The 24824-nt window shown below is 42.5% G+C and overlaps 1 protein-coding gene across 1 annotated transcript in view; it reads right to left on the reverse strand.

Annotated features, from left to right (window-relative positions):
* Positions 1-24824, reverse strand: part of nr6a1a (nuclear receptor subfamily 6, group A, member 1a) — an 81193-nt gene that overhangs the window by 24429 nt on the left and 31940 nt on the right. The window lies entirely within an intron of this gene.

Raw genomic sequence — 24824 nt, forward strand, 5'->3', positions numbered from 1 at the left:
AGTAAAAAAAAACAGGGCTGGGTAATGAACTTACTATTACTTTTTTGACGAGTCTATGGCACAAAATACCAAAGACTGTCAAGTACTGAATGCTAACATTAAATGTGCAGCAAGAATCATAATTTAGTCCATTTATTCTTTGATCAATCACAATTCAGTCAATCAAGATGTTGCAAACTTTAGACTGGATCCATACGTAGCAGCTTCCTTCGATATTTTCTTTTTTCATTTTGTTTACCTATATTGCCCTAAGTAAGATAACAAGCCATCATATTGCCAATAATTGGAATATTTTGGGGGAAAAAAAGAATACAAACAAAACCCAACACACACAAGGTTCTAGAACCTTTCTCCAGTGTCCCCTTGTAGGAAAGCTGAATTTGACATGATTCTGCCCATATGTTGGTGCCGTGGAAACCAGCTTAAACCTGTGAGAGCTACAGAGGTGTCTTACCATCCAGTGGGTTCTCTTCCTTCATCCCCTCCAGTGGCCTGGTCAGGGGGCCATAGTGAGAAGCATCCAGTGTTTCACCGATGGGCCTCACCCTAAACTCTACTGCCCGGCCTGATGCTGTGTCTACCCAGCAGCCTCTTCTCTACCTGATCCTCACACTACAGTGGACAAGCCAGTCTTGATCATCCAGCCAGTCTCCCAGCCCCCCCCTCCCCACAGCTCCACCCTACTATTACCACTTCTTCACTCTCACAGCACCCCACCCCATGCAGCCCGGGACCCCACCCCCCATGAGAATGCTAATGACCCGGCTGCATTAAGTCACGTATAAGAAGCTTTTCATATTTAAACGCAACATAGAGAGAAAGATAGCCCATGTGAATGCATACAGGCTGAGGGAGGATTCACAGAAAGAGCAGATGAGCTATCACCCAAGGCAGGTTGGTAAGCAGGTAGAAATATGAGGACACGAGGAACCTGTTGGTGTGATCAAAGGCAGTCTCGCCGTCTCCTGGGTTACTTTACAATAATACCATAAGAGTCTCCTACCATATGTCACTGTATCAAAGGCAGGGCTTAAAGGACGGACCTGGCCAAGGTGTTGTAATTGAATATGTGTTTACACGCAGATTTGAGCAATAATGTTCCTTACAGTTCACCAAGAGTTAACGGCTAGGGAATGCAGGAGAGTAAGCCCAGCTAAACCCACAATATACATATAGATTTCAAGTTGACATATATCGTAACAAGTACTTTCCTGGTTAACAAAGATATTTTTCAAAGTTCATTGCAAGATATTAAAACCCAGAACACAGAGGGAAATACAAATTATTGACACTTTTTTAATGCAAAGAATATATTTCAGGTCTTGTTGACATATTTTCAGTCTGAATGGCACAACCTTGCTTGTCGATAGGAATAGGAAGATAAACCTGGGGTGGGGGGGCTGCCATATGTCACCCTTGACCTTAGCACCTTTCCTCCCATGCGGCTAAGATGAACGCCATAATCAGCCATGTTGCCTTTAACCTTGAAGTCAATTGGAGTCGGTACAGTGCTAAGCCTCGCTGGTTATGCTCAGTTGTATGGCGAGAGGCGCTCGGCTGAGACCGGGCCCCGAGGCTGGGGGCCAATCGTCAGGACGTGTAGGATACAGTGCTGCTACACCCACTCTGGCTCTTGAAAAGGACATGTTTATACATATACATATATATATATATATATAGCATGTAATGTATAGCATGAACCAATTGAGTGAATTGAATTGCATGCTATTTTAATTGTATCTGTTGACACTAAAATTGATGTAGCTCAGATTTCCCCATCTACACCGAGTTATATAAATCATACATTTGGAAGAACACACACACGCACGCACAAAATTAACTTTAGAACTTTAAAAAGCTGCTTCTGTTGCTGTTAAAAGACCAAATAGTAAAGTTGAACAGTCTACGCTGCTTTGGCCTTATGAATAACAATAGTCCAATTGACACTGACATTAAAAGAATAAAAGCATGTTGTTGTATCTCTCAGACAGGAAAAGTGCATGTAAAGGGAAATTGTCATCTTAAATGAGCCTCAGGCAGCCTTAGCATTCCTGATTCACCATGTGTGTCCTTGTGTCCTGGGCTTTCCTGCTCCTGACAAATATGTAGCCAAGCCCTTTAAAACCACACCAAGTTGTAAGCTAAAATGCTAATTTGATACTATGTCAGTTTAGATGAGCCATCTCTTGTGGCTTGTTTTCTGCATTTCCCTAAACATTAGAGTAACAAAGGGCATTTCTTTTGTTTGAGCTCCCCTCCCCCTGCACACACTGTCACACAGGCCAAACCTCTCCCCTCTTCAAACAAAGAGCTTCAAGAAAAACAGGAATAGGCCACACGGCTTGTTCTCCTCCAATATTTTTTTTTTTTTTTTTTTTAAACAAAGCAAGTTGCAGAATCAATCCATTCCCTTGAGTATAAATATAGAACAACCAGAGCTAGTTAATAAAAGAAGGATCCGAAGCGTTTGCAAAACACTTCCAGACCTTCACCTTCTCTGTGCTGCTGCCTGTCTACACTGTAGATTACAGAGCCAGGAAAACTTCTCAATGCCAACTGACCTTTTTAATCAAATTAAGACAGGAGGTAACGAGAAACTCACAAATTCATTTTCGTGCCAACACATTTGGAATAGCGCGACTGATAAATAAGACCACGTGAAGTTCATGGCTTTCTGAGACAGATTATTAATTATGCGTGTCTCACTTTATTTTTTTGTTGTACCCACAAACATGGTCGACGAAATGACGGTGTTTTGGCCTTACGTCCTCCTTTCAATACAACAGAAAAGGTAATTTTCTAATGACTCCTAAAACAACATAAATGACCATTGGAGAACCAGAGACTGGCAAACATTGTGAACGGTCACAGTTTTAAACACGATTGACAATGTGAATGGAAAAAAAACATGTGGTTAGGTTTAAGAAAAAATCCTCTTTTAGGTAAAAATATATACATTTGTTATGTAACTTGGGTTAGACGTACAACTAATATGTTACCCAAGTTAACTTACTTAAGTTAAAATAAGTCACAGCGTTCTCCTGGGGGAAAGTCCTGCTTGTTTGACCCAAACATCCATCCCGACCTCATCCATACAGACTTCAATCAGCAATATGGGTCTTAATAAGCTGCTTGTAAAGGCGACCTATATGGCTGTTTTATTGTTGAGGGCAGGCTGGTCTAGTGGATGTATTCATTAAAAACTCCTCGGACATAAATGTATTTGTTAGTAAGTAAAGTTTTTATATAGAGCATCACACTATAACAAAGTGAGAGAGTGCAGTATATCTTCCATTTTATGTTCAAATATCAAGTTTCTATGCTGCTAATTTTTCCTTTTCCCTTTGTGAAATCATTAGATTTGTTATTTTCTGTTTGTCTGAGGTGATTGTGGCTGTGTGGGAGCTGACCTCAGCGTTTCGGTCTTGTCCACTCCTGCAGATTAGATTTACAATGATCCATCTCACATTCCCAGAATGCATTTGCTTTTTGGAGCCCTGATGAACAGCAGATCAATGCAGCTGTTCCCTGCCTGAACTTCCAAAGGGCATATAAAACCGACGTGACCTGGCCACCATCTCCGAGTTAATAAGCACTAAAACAGCATCTGAGCCATCTTCAAGAGCCATTCATCATGCTTTTAATTGTCCTTAAGGAGGAATTATCAATATATTCTACTCTTAGGCATTGGTGTTGATGTCGGAGAAGGTCCACTATCTTCTTCTCACACAAGCTAATCAATGATGAAACTTATGTAACTATTAAAACCTTAATTGCTGACTCACCTCTTCTCACTGGTGGATGCTTTAAATGAAACAGTCAATTTCACCATGTAGTAGAATAATATACAATACTGTTGCATAGTATACAGTAGAGCAGAGTTAACCATGACAAGACATTAGGTTGTAACTCTGGTTTCTTTCCTGTTTGCTAACATACTGTATGTGAGGGGGAAACTCTGCTGTTGACTACTGCTGCCTTCTGTGCATCATGTATGAGTCCTGTCACCTCCTAGTCCTCATGAAGGGAATAGTTTGACCTTTTGAGAAATATGCTAATTCCTTTCCTTGGCAAGGGTTAAAGGGGACTATATTTTCAGTGCACATACATCTGGGTATCTGGAGTGCCATCACAAAGATCGCAAGGTAAACAGTTGGAACAGCGGTAATGTTGCGCTGCAGTAGCCATCCCATAATGTGACCGCATTCATCTGTGACGTGCCGTGACCTTTACGGAAAAGTTTCTTGTGAGATTATTCAGACCTGAGGGTGAGGTTGCCTGCATGTTTACATGATGAAGTTTGTGTTTGAAAGGGCTAAAGTTAACAAATGGTTGGCGTCGGTAACATCACAAAGATCTTCTGTGACTTTAACACATGTTGACATGTCACTGTAGGAAGAGCACAGGTGTTAGTAATAATGATAATAAATAAATAAAAGAAGAAGAATGATTGCTGAATTCCATGTAGTGACCTTAGTTTCAGGGTTGTTGTGTTGTGCCTGTTAGCTATCTGTCACACTATCACAGTCCTGCTGTGACTAGCAGCGATGAAGGCCGACCGGTTAACTTGAACACAGTGCAAAGACTTAAGACGTATGTTTTGCGCTGGCTTAAGAGGACTGTCCATACTAGCAGTAGTGCACCACTTAGCTTCATTCCAGATGGCCATGACTGTGTGAAAATGGGATTTGATATATGAGAAGAGCTGATTGTGTGTGAACGCTTTACTCGTTTGCTTGCTTTTCTCACTTCCGTTTCTCTTCTCTGACACTTAAATGCTTCTCTTACACGCTCACATCTCCCAAGACTTCTATGTTCCCTGCACTCCAGTAATTTTGGGATGAACAGCTCTAAGTTACTGGTTTTAATATCCACTCTCTCTCAACCTGCCTCATCTACCTGCTGTTTCTCAAGGAAGTGAACATGTATATGCAATCCAACAACAACACATGAGTTAGATGAAACAAACACTCCAGATTGAAAAACTGACTTTTGAGACTTTGACAACTAATGTTTGTGCATTTGTATGATTTGTTTTGCATTAAAACTAATCATAGAAATTATGAAATTAATATTCCTGGAATCGATCAAACCTGAGTGATTGTGAGGCAGTGAGAACAGTGAGCCAAACAAGGCGGTGGGGTCAAAGGTTGAACCACGCCTTTGTCACAAGGCTGAAGAAAAGAGGAGGGACTTCTTTTTTATTTTTTTTAACAATGGGATTCCAGCATTTCTATACACCGACAGCACCGTTTCACAACTACAGCAGCAACATGCTGTTGGACAAAAAAGTTCCCTGAAGCACAAAATGCAATCAAGCTCTGAAAAACTGAATTGAAGTGTCATCTGTTACATGCTGAAATCTTAATGAGGCTTTATTACTTTTGCATGTATTACAATTATGCTAACCCAACTGGTGGTTTGTACATAAGAAAATACATCAAATAGAAATATCAATGACAATACAAAGTATGTTGCCTAACAGCAGGGCCAGAGTAATCACCACGGTTACCAAATGTATCTAGGAATCTGCACCACATAAGCACAATACCAACCTAAATAATAGTGGCCTTAAAACTAGACTCTTTTAGATCAGGTAATAGTTGAGGCGTCTCCTTGATACCCCTATTATTTCATTTTCTATGTCACACACTCAACCTGGAACCCTGAGGGCCCCCTAAGGCTCTGGAGCCAAGGGGGAGATGCCAACTGTTAATCACGGCACATGTAACAACGGCTGGCACAATGTGAAAATGCAGCGTATAGTTTATCAACGTATAGTGCATCTTTTATTGAGAGAATAATATTGCAAATTTAGAAATTTAAGAGGAAAGGAAATAATTGAAATTCAAAGTCTTCAGTGCAGAAAACTATGTTTGCCAAGTTGAATTCAAGTACTGCGTGAAAGAAAGTAGACATAAAATATATTCTCAGCTTTCTGAATTACTAAAAACAATTTTTTTTATAGAAGACTATCGTTGAGTCTTCAAGGCTTTAAAATGAGTCGGAATTTAAAGCCACCATTCATCGATTCACTTGTGACAAGGCTTCATGAATGCAGAACCATCACATGATCGAAAGGTTGTGAGGGTTAAAGAGACGGACCCACTCTTTCCCACCAGAGGGCGGTATCATACAGACATGGAGCCCCTGTGAGCCTTCTGTCAGCAGACAAAGAGACAGATAAGGCAGCAGCATGAGCCCACTTGGTCACTCACGATTACAGCAGGCCGATCAAAGGGGAGCCATGTGAGAGGTGAGAGAAAGGGGAGCCATGTGAGAAGTGAGAGGCAGCGGAGCAGCAGCTAGAATCTATAGATGTGGGCCAGCAGCTTTATCTATGGGTCCTAATTGTCTTATCTGCTGCCAAACAACCAACACCACCTTTGATGTTGTTGGGTTTCTGGTGACAGAAGTGGTTTCAGTGGTGGCTGACTATTCCGGATCAAACTGCGGATTCTGCTCCAGCTTTCAAAAGCTGTATGGCTCTTGTTACAAAACGTTCTACATCCGTTTTGAAAACAGGAAATGATGGACAAGGCTCTTGTGACTTTTTTTGTAAGAGAAGTCTAGCTTTGTGCCAAATATTAGCTGTACAATTATTCAAAAACTCCTCAGAGGGATCAAACGAATGCTGGCAAACCCGAACAAAAACCACTACGATCAGGTTTAAGACCCCACCCCAAACCTCACTGACATAAAGCCTCCACACAACATCTGGTGGAGGTTTTTTAGTTCCCCTCTCTGTTTCATGTCAAATGAAAGTTTACAGTTATTATAAGTGAAAGTAATCAACTAGTGAAAGTTACAATGCTGGAGCCTAAAATTCTGTTTCTGGATGAGCCTGGTCGTGATAAAGAATCTATTGTTAAATGCAAGAAATATCCCACACGGTTGCTAAACTTTTGTCTACGGCTGGTAAATGTCACACTATTGAGCATCATCTATATTTGTGCACTACTTAAAAAAGCACCAGTGTGTAGCATTTTGGGGTTTTATTAGCAGAAATGGAATACATTATTCTTATACATGCTGTCATTAGTGTATAATCACCAGAAGCGAAGAATGGTTGCGCTTTCGTTAGCTTAGAATTAGCCCTTATATTAACATGAGCACCGTGATGCACCGCCATGTTTCTACAGTAGCCCAGAACGGACAAACCAAACACTGGCTCTGGAGAGAGACTTTCACAGTTTTATGTTACCTGAAGGCCACCTTAGTTCTCCGACACGCTTGTGAAACTGCGGTAATGTAAGCAGCCACCGTTTGACTTCTGTTGCTCCTAAATTAGTGTTATTATGGTATGGATGACCTCTGACCGAGCAACAGCCTTGCCACAGGTTAGCACTCAGCGGCTCACGTTACTGCAGTCTTGGAAAGGAAGGAGAGAGCGGTGGGGTATTCAGTTGGTTGTAATCTTCAACAACACCTTTAGATGGCACCAAATCCTACACACTGTACATTTAAGGGTGAAACATTTCAGCATTGAACCACTTCAATTACAAGTAACAGTTAGGCAATAAATGTTGAACATGACATGAAAAGTTTGATAGAATATCTAAAGCAAAACATGGTGTCAGATGCGATTGCTAAAGTAGTTTTTGTGTTAGGCATAAACTTGCTCATGCTTACACATTTTCATACTTTGTGTCAATGTGTAAAAGTAAACAGATCTGAGGACAATTTTCCCTCCACATACCATGAAGCCACCATCAGACATAAATCTTGAGTCTCTGAATGTTCATTGTAAAAGAGGACGAGACAAGAAGACGCAGAGTCTGTGTGTTTCTGCCATGTCGCTAATGACAGGTTAGGCAGGCAGTGTGTCTGCTACGCCTCCTTCAAGAAGACTGCTGCTGAAGCCTGAGGAGGACTGGAGCCTGTCAAATTACAGTGGGATCCCACCATACTTCCCACTCCCTCTTCTCTCCATCTATCTGCCGTCTATCTCTTCACTGCCACTCCTCCTTTTGCTATCTTTGTCCGTCTGTTAGTGTTAAAGCAGCCCAACTCATTTCAGGACTATGAGACGCACAAAATGGAAATGTTCTCATATTAACATGTCCGGCCCTGCCCGAGCTTCCATCAATCTCAGAGAGGCATTGGACAAAAATGTGTGTGTGATGCTTTGAGAGAATTTGTGGAATTCCCTTAAGGCATATTTTCAAAATGGCGGGTGAGTGAAACTGTCCCACTGTGTAAACACGCAGGGGAGTCTGGATGTGCTGCAATCTGAGAAGATTTGATAGAATATCTAGTACTAAAAGACTGCCGGCCTTCAGCTCCTACTTCGGAGGTGCAGACTTCATCTGCGTATTTTAAGAAAACGTTGGAATATTTGGACTTTTAATATGTCTCACTGATAAAAGCGATGGCTCTAAGAGGCCATTTTCTACAGCGGGTAACAATAGAGGTCCCTACAGTATCGCCTCGTTAGCCCTTCCCCTCCCACATCCCTCATCCTGCTTTGTCCATATCTAGCTCATCCGCTATTTCTCTCTCATCCAGCCCCCCCCCCCATATATTCCCACCCCCTCTATCTCTTAACACCCCCCGCTCTCTTCTCTCTCTCCTCCTTTTTCTGTCCAGCCCTCCTCTTCTTGCTCCAGAACTGTCAGATGGCATTAGCTCCTTTCACGCTCATGGCCTGTAGGAATAACAGCCGTGAACCTCGCCGAAATGCGCCATTCTCCTGCTCCAGTTAGCTCTCAACTCAGCACAGGCTGTTGCGCAAATACTAATGTTATTCACGTTGTGCCCCTTCAGTTACACAACATGCCCCACTAAAGGGCAAAGTAAGGCAGACGCAAATCTCAGCGGAGAAGGTCATGGCACTGAGTAAAGATGCGTGTGTATTGTATAACATGGTCACGCTCGCTCATAATTATCCGCTCGTCCCCCCGACTCAAGGATCGACCCACAGCTTTGCTAAGATCTGGCTCACGTGGATCAAAAACGGATCCACTTCTTATCTTCTTATGGAGCCACAGGCCTGAAAATGTGTTAAATATATCGTGCTCAGCTTATTTCCCATGAAGTTTCAGCTGCAGGGCAAGTTGTGGTTGGTATTAAAAGCCCACTGTGACCAATAAGCTGTAAAATGTGCAGAAGTTTTTATTGTGCGGAGAAACAGGGTAAAATGATTCCGATATGGCATGCATACATGTAACAGATGCTTCATACAGGCTGCTGAATTTCATGCCAAAGCCTGACCAGTAGTAGCTGTAATCCACTTTGAAAGGATCTCACTATGGAGTATATATACTATCTGAAATATATATACTATCTGAAATATATATATATATATATATATATATATATATATTCAGATTTCATGGGTAGAGCACCACAAAGTAGAAGAGCCAGAAGGAGCCAGGCCATGCTAGCATCGTGAAACTAATCGAACCCAGTCGGAGAGGAGATTTCTCCTTGTAGCTGTTGTCACTGTGTCCAGACTGATTATCTCTACATTGCATCTAATAGTTTTAGGGGGTTGAAAATGGGTAGCATGAATAGTTACTTTGATTTAATTTGAAGGTTAGCTTGTAGGGGTGTGAATCTTTCGATATTTCTTCATTCAAATTTGATTTAGGTTTTTGGGAACATGATTCCATTCAATATTGATTCTCCATTCAAAACACTTCCTGCTCCAAAAATCAACTCTCGATAGTAAAGGCACATTGACAAATTATGGCATTAAGCAGAGTAAGGCAAAAGGTAACATTCATTCATGCTGTAAAAGGCAAAAATTACCTCTTTTTAGTGAAAAGTTTTTAGTATTTTTTGAGTTCCCAGTAGTTCGAGTTATACATAAATAAAAATGCTGTCTGTTAGATAAATAAAATTGGTAGGCTAGTTGCCTTTTTATTTCTAAAACTTTCTGCTTCAATCAAATTCTGCTAAAAAACACTGTATACTGATATTTATCAACATCACATTAATGCTTGACACAACTTTGACTTGGTGTGTAGAATTACTGTCAGTAGCAATATCTATGTTAATTTGTAGAAAACATGTGGCAATTTTTTAAAAGTTTATTATCAATTCAAAATGTTAGATTAGAATCTTACTTCTTACATGAATTGATTGTAACATGCTATCTTTGACGTGGGACTACAGACCCTTATAAAAGGTCCTAACAAATGTCAGAGGTGTGAGCTTATTTACATTATTATATTATTTACACTCCAATAATTGATTATTGCAGTGTAATATTACCCACCAGTGTGAATGAATGTTTGTGTCTGTGAGGCTTGAAAAACACTGCAAATATGTTCTTGAGGGGGTGACTTGTATGAGCGACGAAGTTATCAGCTTGACAAGTAAGCACATACAGATTAATACAAATATGAAGAGGGTAATTTCTCATCTCTCTGTACTCGACAAGCCCAGCATGTAAGGAAGGCTTAGAGGCTAATAATCAAAGCAGATTAGCCCGAGCTTTGATAGATGCTACGCAAGCCTACTAATCATCCGAGTGATAACCATGAATCATCCAATCGCAGTCCGAAATGAGCAGTGTGTTTCAAATTACAGTTTTGATGGAATGATCTCTGTATCTGCGACCCATCAAAGTGCTCTCTTTGGCTTCCATTTGCCTCCTCTAGCCCGTGTCGCAGTAAAATTCCTCCGTGTTAATATAGTATGTGTAAGTCTGTGCATATTAAGTGCGGTGAGGAAGGGTGGGCGGAAACACTGGAGCTTCAGAGCACCGGTGTGACTGATCTCCGGCCTGCCTGCCCTGTGATTTAGCTTTGAAATGACAGACCTGCCCCTCATTGGGCTTCGGCTGGAGAGCTAATGACATGCTGCGCGGGCTAACATGACTATTAGCCCACTCGGAGCAGCAGGAACTGACAGGAACACAATTCTGTCATTACGCCCTGAGGAGACCTCTAATCAGGGAGGCAGGGACACCAGGACTCTGGTTTCAGAGTGGAAACAAAGAGGTAACTAGCTAGCTCTGTCTTAGCTCACCTTTAGGGGAGCCTGCAGGCTCAGAAAATCAATTCTAAGGATTTAAACCTCATTGCCACACACACACCCACACCCACACACACTTTTATAACCAGCCACAGAGAAATTAAGTTCAACAAACCACCACTTTGCATTTTCTTTTTGCGACTGGTATATTGCTACTCACTTGGCAATATGATTGAAAGTGTCCTTCTGGATTCACTGCTATCGTGTGTGATGCTTCTTCTTACAATGCTCCCTCTTAAGATTTAAATAATACATGCTGTACCTGCTGCTTTGAAAGGTCCTGCCTGCTCCACATCGTATACTGTGTGATGTAATGTTCCATTTACCCCGCAATGACGTCACATTCGTTTTGACCGTGTTCCAGTAGTTCCACTAGTCAGAAAAGTTAATGGGGTTTGCTCCAGTCAGTTTAGCCATTGTTAACAATACCAGTTGATAATCCGTTACGCCTGTATTTTGCACACACAAACAATGTTGCAACATGTCCACATATAGAAGTTGGACAGTACTGTGTGTACAACGAGACACAATAAGAAGAAAGTGCAAATAAACAGTTTATTACTATAGCTGTTTTTATTGTTGAAGCCAAGCGGAGGCATCTATGATTTTCAGGTTAGGGTTGGTGAGGTTTGTCCGAGTTGGAAATCCAACTTCAGGGGTTGTTCCAACTTCCATGCTAGTGCTCCTGTCTGCTTCTCCAAGGAACACCATTAGGAAGCAACAGAATGATTAAAAAAAAAAAAAAACTAGCATAGCATTAACGCTAGTTAATGATGTGCTAACATACTCCGATAATGTTAGCTCCACAGGTGTTTAGGTAGAAACAGAACGTCGACACGGACTAGCGGTGCCGGGGATGGAACCGTGGATCCTCTGATTTAAAGACCACCCTGCTCTACCAAAGAGCCACAGTTGCCCCTGCGACTTACTTACTTACAAGTCTTCAGTAAGTAAGACAATGACAGAAGTCAAGATAGATCTCTGCATCGAGTACGTTAATGAATATCCTGCATCACCGGTAAATGGTAAATAAGCTAGCCAACAAGCATTGAAAGCTCCACAGAAGTGGGTGTGTCAGCAGTCTGAACCAGGCTGATGACGCATAGTGTCACGATGACCAACTAAGCTAACGGAGGACAAGAAGCTGGATAATGTGTCACTGAGCAGGTCACAATACCAAAGGGTGGAACAGAGTGTACGACACATTTTCGGATAAAGCTTATTCGGCATATCTGCAAGGTTCATAATTATGTATGTTTTATAAATAGAATGGAAAATAAGACCTATTAGGTTATTTAAAAGACGGAAACAGACTGAAAGTGATGCACTTGGTACATGGACAGCTACTAGACTAGTAGCCACTAGTAGGAGCAGTTAAAAGTAAAAAAGATAATTCATATCCCTCCTCGTCATTGTGGAGGTTGGTTTATGGCTTTTGCCGGTTATACAGTCTATGTGCATATCTATGGGTTACACTTGTCTTTATGATTCTTCACAGTACATTTTGTTTGTACGCCCTCTGGCGTTTCAGAGAATTAAGCAGCTCCCAGTGCAGAGATCGCAACGCATCCGTTCATGCTCGAAGCTCTCACGGCGTCCGCGGAGGCTCGCGCTACGGCTCCAAGCGGGAGTATCAACAGAGCTTAATGCTGGATGTAGTAGTAAAAAATCATCACACCACAGCATTTCAATATTTTGACTATTTAGTTGTTATCTTGAAAGATAACTTCATAAAAACAGCACTTTATCAAAATTCCAGCTTTCAACTTACCTAGATTACTTTTATTGATTGCATCAGTGAAAACAGAAAACAGAAGTCTTATCAATACACATGATCAATAGAGATGGAATGTCGGGACATATCTTCACTGGTAATGTTGTGTCTGTGTAGTATGTCGAGGCATTCGGCCTGACTTGCTGAGGCTTGTCCTGCAAGAAGGAACAAGTAGTGGTGCGATGAAATCTGTGTCAGGCATGTGATTCTACTATAACAGAGTTAAGAGTTCATTCACAACCATCTGAAATATTTTTACAAATAAAAAAGGCGTTTTGTTTGTAGTTATGAAGTCTTTTCTAGAAAAAGAGCATGTACAAATTCACAACTAACAAGATTCAGTTAAGCTGAATATCTGTGAATAGATGTGTGTGGATGGATGAGACATGTCTCTCTGCTGCTTTCAAAAGCATTTCAGTCTTCTTCAGTGACGGCCTTTGCTACGAAAAATAACATTTTGTTCATTGTGTTCTGCTTTCCTTTTTTGTTGTTTTGACAATCATGTTTGGCATACCATAGTTTTGCGTAACCAATAACTTGGATGTGAAACATAATTTTACAAAAAAAAAAAGGTCTACAGACTGTCAACAGCTTTCACATTTATTGGTGCGAACACATCTCATTAACCAGGCAAATAAAACCTACATTGCTAGATACTGCTGAGGTAAGTGAGAAAATGTGTCTTTGTATTTGGGTGGGCTAACATTTTATAATAGGTTATAATAGACAGGGTGACGCACAGTAAGGGACAATAGTAATTATTTTACAATTGAGACAATGTAGTACTACCCCACCCCCAAAAGATCATCATACGATGATCGTATCATACGATGCTCATTAAAACATTATTCATTATGCAAAAGAAGTCATGTCAAATATAACAACAGGGCATGTGTGAATATTTAACACTGGTTAATAGATGTCTTGAAAACTGCACATAACAGCCTCGGTTGACTTCTCTGATTATTCTAAAGGCTACTCAACCCCTGCCCTCCTCATCAGCAGCTTAGCCAAATGCTCCTGACATCCTCACACCGAGTGCCGAGAGCGAGGCAGCCTTACGAGGCAGAAATGGTGACATCACCCGAACAACAGCTAAACAAAATAGGCCACAGCTGTTTGGTTCTTTAGGCTACAAATTAGACTCAATATGTCACCCAGCATCACATCACACGGACCGCTGTAGAAAAAGGCACCGAGCCGTCTCCATTGGACTGAGCTGCTGCTATCTCTGTCTGCTTGCTTACTTTCTCTGTTCTGTTTTCAGACATACAGACACAGAGCTCATGCTAATTTGCACTAGATGAGGACTGAGGGTGTATTGGTGGGGAATGGATGAATTATAGAAGGATTTAAATAATAAATAGGCCCTCTTCAACCAGACGAGAGACTTAAAGAGGGGGGTTACTCTGGGAGGTAGTGGGACACTTTGCAAAAGCCATAGACTCTCTACAGAGATCTGGGGCATATGAATTATACCTTACTGGGTCCATTATCGCTTATCAAAGCATCAAATGAATTATTCTGTGGGGGCCCTTGTGAATGTGCATACGGCGCTGCTATAGTTCCACTTCAACAAGAAAACAGAAGGATGGAGCAATGCTTCCATATGCACACACATTGAAGCCGAGATAGAAACACCTGGGAAGGATTCGTTCGCTGTCAGCATGAAGGCATTAAGCCGTCATATATAAAACAGTTCATGAAACCTTTAATGATGCAGACACGGTATTTAGGCCACATGACTGTGGAAACACAAACATCATTCTTACATTTATCCTCTGAGATAAACGAGATAAACCCTGCGACAGATGAAGCACAAGAAGGAGAGAAATGGGGAAAAGGGAAAGGGTGGAGGATCAGAAGTGAAAAGGGAGTGTCCCCCCACCATAAGTGTTGTTTCTGAGACATCCACTTTGAGACCGTAGTGTAAAAATACCCCAACCAAGCTCGGTGGGAAGGCTTCCCCAAAAACCAACTCAATATTTCACCAGCAGCATGTGGGGAGTATCCGACCAAAGAACCTATGAGCGAGTCACTGACAGCCTCCTGCTACACAAGGCAGACCAGCATACAAAGTCCCCTCCTAAAATCCAATTATTATGTTGAAGGCCACTGCTCAATGCCACTCAAAACAAATACAATGGAGTGTTCAAGTTACCAGGTAACCAAGGGAATATGTTATCTGAAAGCAAAGACTGTTTGGCCCTGCTCACTCTTCTGTTGGTTTGAGGTCTGAGAGACAGCGTTCCACTTTGTGGGTCATTGTACTGTAGTTGTATTCATAGCAACACAGTTCTTCAGAAATTCCATCAACATGTGTTCACAGCTGCTACAAGGTAAGGAAAGGAACTATGTAATGCTCAGTAAGTCTGCTGGAGAGTTAACATTCCCAAATTGTTAGTTGAATTTCTTATTTGCTAAAACAATTTTGACAAATTCTCTAGACACAAAGGTTACAGGATTTCACCCGCTAATTCTAAAACATGCAGTTTCACGGACAGCAAGAACACGTTGTCTTGCTGTTATAGTTCAGGTTCACGCAGATCAGACTTCTATTGGGTTCCACTATTATTTTGCTTACAAGTGGAATTTGTGAATCCACCAGGCACCGAGGGCCATGGCTCTTCAACTAGTATTCAACTGTAAAACTGACGACAATCCTCACTGAGCTACAAAAGTATTGGAATCATTGGTCAACAGTGACCATAGCTAATGGAACCTATATTTTCTAAAGTGATTTTTTTCAATCTGGCCCTTTATTGACAGCACATGTAGGACCCTATGAGAACTTTAATCTTCCATTCCATTTCCATTCAAATTTTTCTCCATTCAGTTTTTAAGGTTGAAGCAAACTTTGTCATCAAAAAGTGTCGAATCAAGTGGTAGATGATTACAATCTTAGGCAGTGAGCTCATTAAGGATGTAGTCACCTGAGAGTAGAAGCTCTTCAGAGCCTCTCAGTGCTGGTCTGGTGTATCCGGTATGTTCTTCTCCAACACGGAAGAAAAGGACGTTATCTGGGTGGTTGGAATGCTTAAGGATTCCACCAGCCTTATTCTAGCAGCACCTGGTGTGTCTCTGTCCAACAAGTACCAACTTATATGGGCTTTATTTATTCAGCGAATGCCAAATCCCTTAGTCAAGCAGTGGCCTCCTAGTCTGCTGTATGGAGGAAGACTAATCCTGCTTTTAGTCTTAAGAGAGGGAAAACTTCACTGATGTCTTCTATTATATGGGCTGTAAATAGTAAATGGCATGCGATATGCATAATATACTGACATACACTACACTGTTGTTGTTTTTCCAATGGCAGGATGCGTCTTACCAGTACGGGAATGGAAATTGATGAGATTAGTGCAGCACAACAAAGACAGCTTGTGATTAACTGAAAAAAACTTGCTAATATGATATTAACACATTCCCTTTTAGATGCACACAACAAAGCAGTTTCTAGGATTTAACTATTTGGAATACAAAGAAGCAGTCCATCTACACGACTGTCAAAACACAACTTCATTCACTTGCACCTATACAAGCCTCAAAGGAAGTTAAAGGTTCACCTGGCCAGGACATGAGCAGAAATCTAGCTGTGTTGCATATGCTTTACTAACAGAAAGCAGTTTTGTTTTACGCGGATATACAAAATAAAAGTGTTTTAGTTTTTTTTCTGCTTAGCACATGCACTGCAAACTGATGAGCTAACCCACAAATTAAAGCTACTTCCTTTAAAGGCAAAACAAAAATTTAGGAAAACAAATGGAAGTCTGTATGATTATCATTCAAAGAATGATTAATCCGGCATTCTTGCCTTTTTTGGCCTAGACAGCGATGATCTTTGATGTCAAAGAAGAATAAGACAAAGTGGACCAACTGCAGAAGCAGTATGTGTCGAGGCATGTCGAGACACCTCCAGCAGCTCTGCACTGTTTGTGTTTGGTCTGAAGCTGCAACAGGATCTGAGGCCCAGGCCGAGGATGTCACTCCTCAGACGGGTCCCCTGGGATGTCCTCCCACCATGCAGCTCTTCAGCCCCAGAGGAGCCCTGAGCGGAGGGGGCTGGGAGTGGTGGGGTCACCTCAGTGACGTTCCTGCTCACCCTCGCATTATCCCATTGGCCCCGTCCTGACACCCAACCCGAGAAGCCACAGCACTCAAAGTGAAGGTCAAAGAGCTGAGGAGGACTCACCAAGACGGCCTGATCAAAGAGCTGCAGCACCTTCGTGTCTGCTCGGGGAAACGTGATCCCTGCTGATGTTTTCAACTCAATTCTCTGAAAAAAAGTCCTGTGTCTTCCAATGCAAAACAAAGTTGTTATTCCTTTCTATAGGTGGGAAGAAAGAGAAAGGACTAAAACAATGGAAACCATTTGATTCAGAGCTGAATTATATAATGTTAATTGGGGAACAAATATGAAAAGGCGAGAAAATGGCAGTGAATCGTCTATTCAAAAAGGTCAATACCCCATCATTTGAATCAAGTATAATCCATATTCTGCATATTTTGACATATTTATCTAAGCCATCCAATGCACCTTGTTATTTTTGTATCTGTGGCTTTTTCACAACCCGTTTGTGAATGACAGTGCTGAAATGAGGGGAAATATTTTTCATTTAGCAGGACTTTGAGAGTGTTTCATCTTATTGCTCAAATGACGGCTTTTAATGCCGCAGCATTCATAACCCGTGCTTCTTATCACGGCTCCCTCCAACACTTGATGGAATTTGCCATCACACAATGGTTGGAAAATACACTTCAAAGGCAAGACGCATCTAATCTCCTCCACTCTGCACATTGCAAATTTGCTGTGATAATAAGATCCTGCCTTCCCAAGCGTTCTTCGGGATCTGAACCGAATTTCATCTCTCTCTCTCCGTTTCTATCTGGCTCTCTCCCAGTGTGGCATCGCGAGGAGGTGGGGGGGGGAGCAGTTTTAGAGAATCTTCACAACAGCAATACTGCATATCTGTGGAAGCCAACCCATCCTTATGTAAAAGCCCTATTTTACACTTTTATTCTACACACACACACACACACACACACACACAAAAGAGAGAGACAGGACTGACAGCACAGCACAGTGACCTAGTTTCAATGTAGCCCAGAAAGATCAAGCATGACTCCCTCAGAACTGCTTTGGGCACATAAACCTGGTTCAGTGCATTCAGTTAGGCCAGTCCACATCGGTGAGCAGCCAACCTACCAATCACTCTGCAACAGAGAGCCGTCGCCGCGCTAACTGCAGCTCGCAATGCGAGGACGTACCGCAGAGATCCCAAAACCGCTCGGCATCCTTGACAAAGTCACAAGACAAGAGGAAGTGCAAAAAGGAAGGAAGGCAGGCAGGAAGCCCTGCAGGTAGAGCTGTGTGTTGTGTTGAGTCTGGCGGAGGGCGGGTTGAGGACAGGCTTGTCATCGCAGGCACAGCTGCAGGACATGCTGCGACAACACCCCCTCCAACCCCCCGCCCGACTCACAGCGCCCTACATACACCGCTCCACCCCCTCCAGGTTATCTGTACACATGGAGAAGGTTATGGATGGAGATGCTATCACAGAGAGCACATTAGCACAACAAAGAGGTGTTTCAGAGAGAGGCCCGCCAGGAGAATTGGCTGATCCCTTACCGAGATGCCGTGTTCGATACACAACTACTTGCTAATGTGAAGATATAGTGTTGAGTGTTGAGGGAGGAGATGCAATTTGAGCCATGGCCATAAAGAAAAAAAGAAAATCACTGTGAAATTGTGGCTTTCATCAACTAACTCATAACTTTAAAAGTTTCATTGCTTATAGGAGCAATCCAACATTAAAGGAACATTTAAGCTCTGTAAAGCAGAAGCAGGTGAGGAGATCGGAGTGTCCAGCATATAAATAGGTCCAGGATGTCTTTTGCTTAGCCTAGCTTAGTACCAAGACTGGATGCTGGGGTGAACTGTAAAAATACACCTAGCCTCCAACAGCTGCAAAGCTACCTGAAAGCCACAGACTGAATGAAGGGTGTATGTGTATGAAGAGAAAATCAAGCTCGATTATCATTCCATTTGAATTAAAGCATTATCTTCAAGTCTTTTTTTAGATTTAGAAGTCATAGCAATTCATATTCCAAATAAATTATTAACAATTTGTGAAACATTACCAAACCGTATCGGATCAAAAACAAAAACTTGAAACATCCACACGTACTTTACTCAACTGTTACAGAATATGCATGTTCTCCAGGTTGAATTGTGTGTAGGCTCATCCATGTGCATTTCATCCAACTTGTATTGCTATGCCTCTTATACCACAACAAAACCCAGCTGACTTATGCAGGAAGTGCTAATTAGCTCGCTAACTTGCAAAATACATAAAAAACAGATGGCTATGGAGTTGTTGAAAGTGTATTTGTTGTATTTTATGGAGTATTGTTTTACTTTAAGAAGTTCTCACCTGCGTGATGTCGACCTATCGCTGTACTGAACAGACTCTTATACAGTATGTGAAAGATATTTAGCAAAGCATAACATGCATAATGCTCAAACAGTAAAAGCTTTTGTACAAATATGAAAGCATTGAGCTCTACTACACATTAAAAGGGATAAACTAATACATAGCCCCTTATGTCATCAAGATAGCCATTTAAAAATAAGCATTCAGTTAAACTTTTTGTAATAAAAACCCAATGTCGGAAACAACGATAAGCCCAAAATAGGTATAAATCCGGCTGGAGTCTGACTTGAACAATTCTGCACCATTTTTTCATCACGGTTGTGTGCAAATAGTACACTGCCTCCATGCTTCCTAAAACCCCAACGTCTCCAGCATCGAGTCTGACAGCAGAAAAAGAAAGATATGCTCGCGTCGACAACTCTGCATTTTGTGATTGGCTGGTCTAAAATAAGTCGGACACAAGATCGAGTCTCTAACTTTGCCAACACTGTAGAGAACACATCGGTATGGCTCTACATGTAGTGAGGGATGACGGGATTCAGGGGAGCAAACCACATTCAAGTTGCTCCGATGGAGAGGGAAGTGATTAGGTGGCGCGACCGCCGTCCTGACACCCGCCAAGGGATCTGCTTTAATATGGCCTCAGTGTTCCTGGGAGCAGCCAAACAAAAGGCTTGTGTGGCAGCATGTTGCCGAGCGTAGAGCGCTGCGTGTTATCCAGGTCAGAGTGATCTAATCAGGTGTGAATGAAAGCACTTGGCAGCGCTCCAGGCCTCGCTATGCCGTCATCACTCAGGAGGAAGGAAACACAAACATATATACACACACACACACATTTGTTTCAGTAGAGTTGTGAGGATACTTCATCAAAAAAATGAAATCCATAACACTGAAACAACACACCATGCTTTTGACTGACCCTTAAGAGATCTCTAGCACAGGTGCTATGCTAACACTAAGGCTGCGGTTCCACTTTTCAATGCCACTTTTGTCCTCCATCATGCCAGGACACATTAACCGTCAATTCTGTACGCCGCAAGATAGGATCTCGCTCTCATTGGGATCCGATCAGCCAGACCACATGCTGAGGTGGTCTCACACTGAATTCAGATCTCAATGAGGTGTGGACGGCAAGTGGACCCAATCCAGATCACAATCCAGTTCATCAAACGTAGATTTCCATCATCTTCCCCCCACAGAGGAGTTCCTCTACTGAGGAGAGCAAAGGGAGGAGAGGAGGAAAAGAGCCCTGCTGTCTGAGACCTGATACTGCTGATTAAACACAACCCTCCAGGATTTAGCTGCTTCAAAATAAATGCTTTTAATTAACAAAATAACTGGGGACTTTTAGTGGGAAGAATTTATAGATGATTAAAAGAGTATATCGCTGAATTAGCAGAGCTTTGTTAGCGGCTGACTTTCAATAAAAACAAGTCTACTAATATCGCAGGGAGGAAGGGTAAGCAGCAAAAATAATATAACACTTTTATTGTGAAGAATTTATAGGAATATTTTTTTTTTTTTTTTTAAATCATCAAATTAGTATAGCTCTTAAAACAAGTCTACTAATGTACTGAAAGCCTGAAACCTCATTCTGCATTCTTACATGTTCTATATGAAAATTGAATTACATAGTAAAAATTATTTGAATTATCTACTTTCCTTCTAGGTCATTGATTAATCAAGTATCTATGAATATGCAAATATTTTTGGATTCATATGGAGTTTTGAGGTGAACATAGGGAAACTTAAACCTTCACCAGCTGTGTGTGAAAACAGCCTTCTAGAGTCAAACTGACAACAACACGCGTTTGAATCTGCTCACAAAGGATGTTTAGATCAGGACTGATTAGTATCGAGTAATTTCTTAAACGGAGCATTCTTTTACCTCAGTATTAATGATAAGATACATCAGAGATGTAACTAACGATTTATTTCATCATTGATCAGTTCACCTACTCATTTTCTGATAATATGACGCCATTAAACAAATTTGAGAGGGTGGAACCAATGAGAGTTCGGCATTTTTGCTTGATTTAAACAAATAATCAAATATCACATTAGTTCAGATTTCCTGTCAATTGATCTATCAATTATATCTTATCTAATTATCTTTTGATTATCACCCAAACCTTTTAGAATTATAGACATGATACGATTTCAGAAATGCATTTATTATTTATTTTCTTAAAAATTAAGCTCTAATTCACTGGTTTCAGCATATCAAACGAGATACGTATATACACCATACTGTCTCCATACTGTCCAACCACAGCAGCTGAAACTCAATAAAGGCACAAAAGTCTCAGGATGATGGGTTTTTTCGGAGCAGTGTCACCCAAACTCCACCCAGAACGGCAGCCATTCAATGGAGAAGCCTTCTACTCTCAATGGTCTGAGCTCAGACCAATCACAGCGCCCCTGCCCCCCCTCGGCTCCCAGGCCTTCAGCCAATCACAGCAGCCCCCCCTCCACACATGACTCTATGCGCTCCTGTCCATCAACTGCCTCATATATAGTGCATGCATGGAAATGTGGAGCAGTTCAATAACTTGCGCTTAGCCAGGCTCTTTTGTGTGTGTGTGTGTGTGTGTGTGTGGGGGGGGGGGGGGGGGGGGCATGCATGTCGGAATGCGTGTGCTTGTTTACCTATGGAGAAGCACGGAAGGAGAGAGAGGGAGGGAGGGAGGGCGAGAGAGAAAGATTTGTAAGGCACTTGTATTTGCAAACTCCTGGCTGAGTTCCCACTTGAAGCAGGGAGATCAGACAGACTGTGTGTCAGCAGAGAGAGAGAGAGCGAGAGAGAGAGAGAGCGAGAGAGCGAGAGACAAAGAGGGACAGAGAGAGAGAGCGAGACAGAGAGACAGAGAAACCGCTTCAGCAGAAACTTTCCAGCCCGTCTACATGATCTTTCAACAGAATATGGAGGCTTTTGCTCTCGTGTTTGATTTTTTTTTTTCTACCATCCAGTCACCACAGAGTCACGCTGCTGAACTATTAGGTAAGTATTTGAACTGCACGTCCTTTCCTGAGCCTCTTCATATCCAGCTTCACTGATTAAACACTTGCCTTTGCCACTTTTCCACTAGTTCTGATTTTGTTTCATACTAATGCATGACTCATTTTGAAAATCTGTAACCACATTCAAGAATTTCTATGAAAACACTTCACTTTTTCTACAAAGCTAATGTAAAAAAAGTTTTGGGATTTTCACTTATAGCAGACATTTGTGTTTGTCCCTGATGTGTGTGACAGTGTTTGGTACAGTTTGTCTGAAACGGTGTGTGTGTGTGTGTGTGTGTGTGTGTGTGTGTGTGTGTGTGTGTGTGTGTGTGTGTGTGTGTGTGTGTGTGTGTGTGTGTGTGTGTCAAACCAGACAGGGGCTCTGTGTGTGGGAGAGTTTTGAAAAGGATGTATGAGCGAGGAGAGAGAGAGAGAGAGAGAGAGAGAGAGAGAGATTGTGTGCGCCGGACAAAGTGTGCCAAGTGTGGAAAAGTGTGTGCGCCGGACAAAGTGTGCCAAGTGTGTGTGTGTTGTGTGTGTGTGTGTGTGTGTGTGTGTGTGTGTGTGTGTGTGTTCATGTGACTGTCTGTGTGTCTCTTTTTTTTCTAAAGCTTGCTCTGTGGGAATGCGGAATGAGGACTGCGGTAGCCAGTAGCGATGTTTGACTGGGAGGAACTGAGCCAGACAGTAGACAAAAGCAAGTAGGGCCGTCCAGACAGGGCAGGTCAGCCATTAGGGGCTGCAACGGAGGGACAGGTCAGCCAGCTGCTGCTCCGCTCCACGAGGGGAGGGGAGACCCCGCCTTTAGCGTGAGGGTAAGGGTTGCGGTTGGGGTTAGGGGTGACCATGCTTCACTTCCCCACAGCCTCTCAAAGGGCTCACCTTGCACCTCACCCTTCCCCACTTTGAGAAAGCCCGCCGTGCTTCGCAGGGCAAAATCCCAACTTGAGGAATCCGTTGAATGTGCTGAGTAAAATTATACTTTCATCATTGTGAAAATCTTTCAGCCCCGGTTTGCTTCAAAATTCGTCCGGTGACTTTTTCTTAAAGCAGCAACGGTTACAAATCCAAATCCATAAAGCTGCGGTCAATGACTCGCAAGAGTCAACAACAAAAAATACTAAGGTGAAGGGAGGGAAATGCAGCAAAGGAAGTGGAGATGTAGGAGGTGGTTAAATATAGACAGCGCTTAAAGAGGAAGAATAGGAGAGACTGTAATTTTCACAGGGGTTGTTTTTTTCTGTTCCCTTTTTCGTTGGTTTTCCCCCGCCGGCTTGCGTGGGGGTCGCTGGGTTTGGAATGCATTTAGTGACAGGAAATACTCGCCGCCCCTATATTTTTTTGTCCCGGTCTGCCTTTGTCCAAAGCTCTTAATCCACCGCAAAAGCTGAGTGCGTGAAGGAATAGCAACAACCAAGAAAAACATCACAGATGTACACCATGGCTGCTGCTGGTGTCAGGAAAACACATTCACAGACAACACAAAGGCTTAACATCGGGACAAACACACACACACACACACACACACACAAGTCTGGATTGATAATTGAGTGATGACAAAGTAACATGCAACTGAAAGAGGAACTGAAAACAAGTGACGCCACTTAAGGTAACACATTCAGATTAAAACCAATCAGAAACAGTCCTGGAGGCGGTCGGGAAAACATTCATTTAAAAAGCCTCTGAGGCTCTCCGACTGAAAGCAGAGTACAACTCATTCTATGAGATGCCTGTACATGTAGAGTCTTGTTAACCAGATACACATCTCAGCCCTCATCACCGGCCATGGCTGGCAACTGAAGTCATACACTCCATAACCCCAATCACAGAGCCTTTGTTTGAAGCCATCGCTGAAACATTATGTATCCAGCCGGCATTCAGCCTTTAATACAAGTGTTACGTCTCCAGATGAGAAAAAATTTTTGTTATTACAAAATGAGTGACAGCACAGGTCTTAACCGATTGCTTAAGGACTACAGGTAGCCACAGTCCTTTGTTGATTAAATGATAACACTTGGACTCTGTGGAGGTGAACTTGACCGCTTACATTTTTTTCCCCCCGTCCCCTATAATGTTTACGCAGCATGTTGGAAACCTTGACGGTTTTGCGAGGTCCAGTGTCACTTGTTGATCAGCTAGTATGGTCTGGGTTCAGAGGAGGCAGCAGTTGTGTAAGTGGCTCCTGTGACCCCGTAGCTCGGCCCGTACTGAGCCGAGGTCTGGATGGACTTTGATCCCAGGCTTGGAGCTCTATAAGCCCCTCTGCACCCCTTGCTCCCTCCCAGGCCTGTGTGTACCTGGATTTGAATAGAAACCAGACAGCGATGCCCCCCCCCCCCAACCCCCCTCCTCCTCCTCCTCCTCCTCTGTCACCACTCCCGCGCGGGACAATGAGGATTTGTTAGTGCTCAGCCACAAGCCTGCTGACACAAAGCGTATAGCCTTCCAGTCCCGGGCCTGGAGTGCAGCTAGCTGAAGCGCAGGCGGGCGGGACACCAGCAGGGGGGCCCAGAGTGGGGGTTGGGGGAGTGGGGCAGTTTGCAGGGGTGGGATTAGCAGACAAGAGCTCTGGGTTGGGGGATGGGGCCTGAAATGAACAGGAAATTACTGCCTTTGATGAGGCAGAGGCAGAT

Source organism: Anoplopoma fimbria, chromosome 13 (genome assembly GCF_027596085.1).
Source record: "Anoplopoma fimbria isolate UVic2021 breed Golden Eagle Sablefish chromosome 13, Afim_UVic_2022, whole genome shotgun sequence".
NCBI classification, from domain to species: domain Eukaryota; kingdom Metazoa; phylum Chordata; class Actinopteri; order Perciformes; family Anoplopomatidae; genus Anoplopoma; species Anoplopoma fimbria.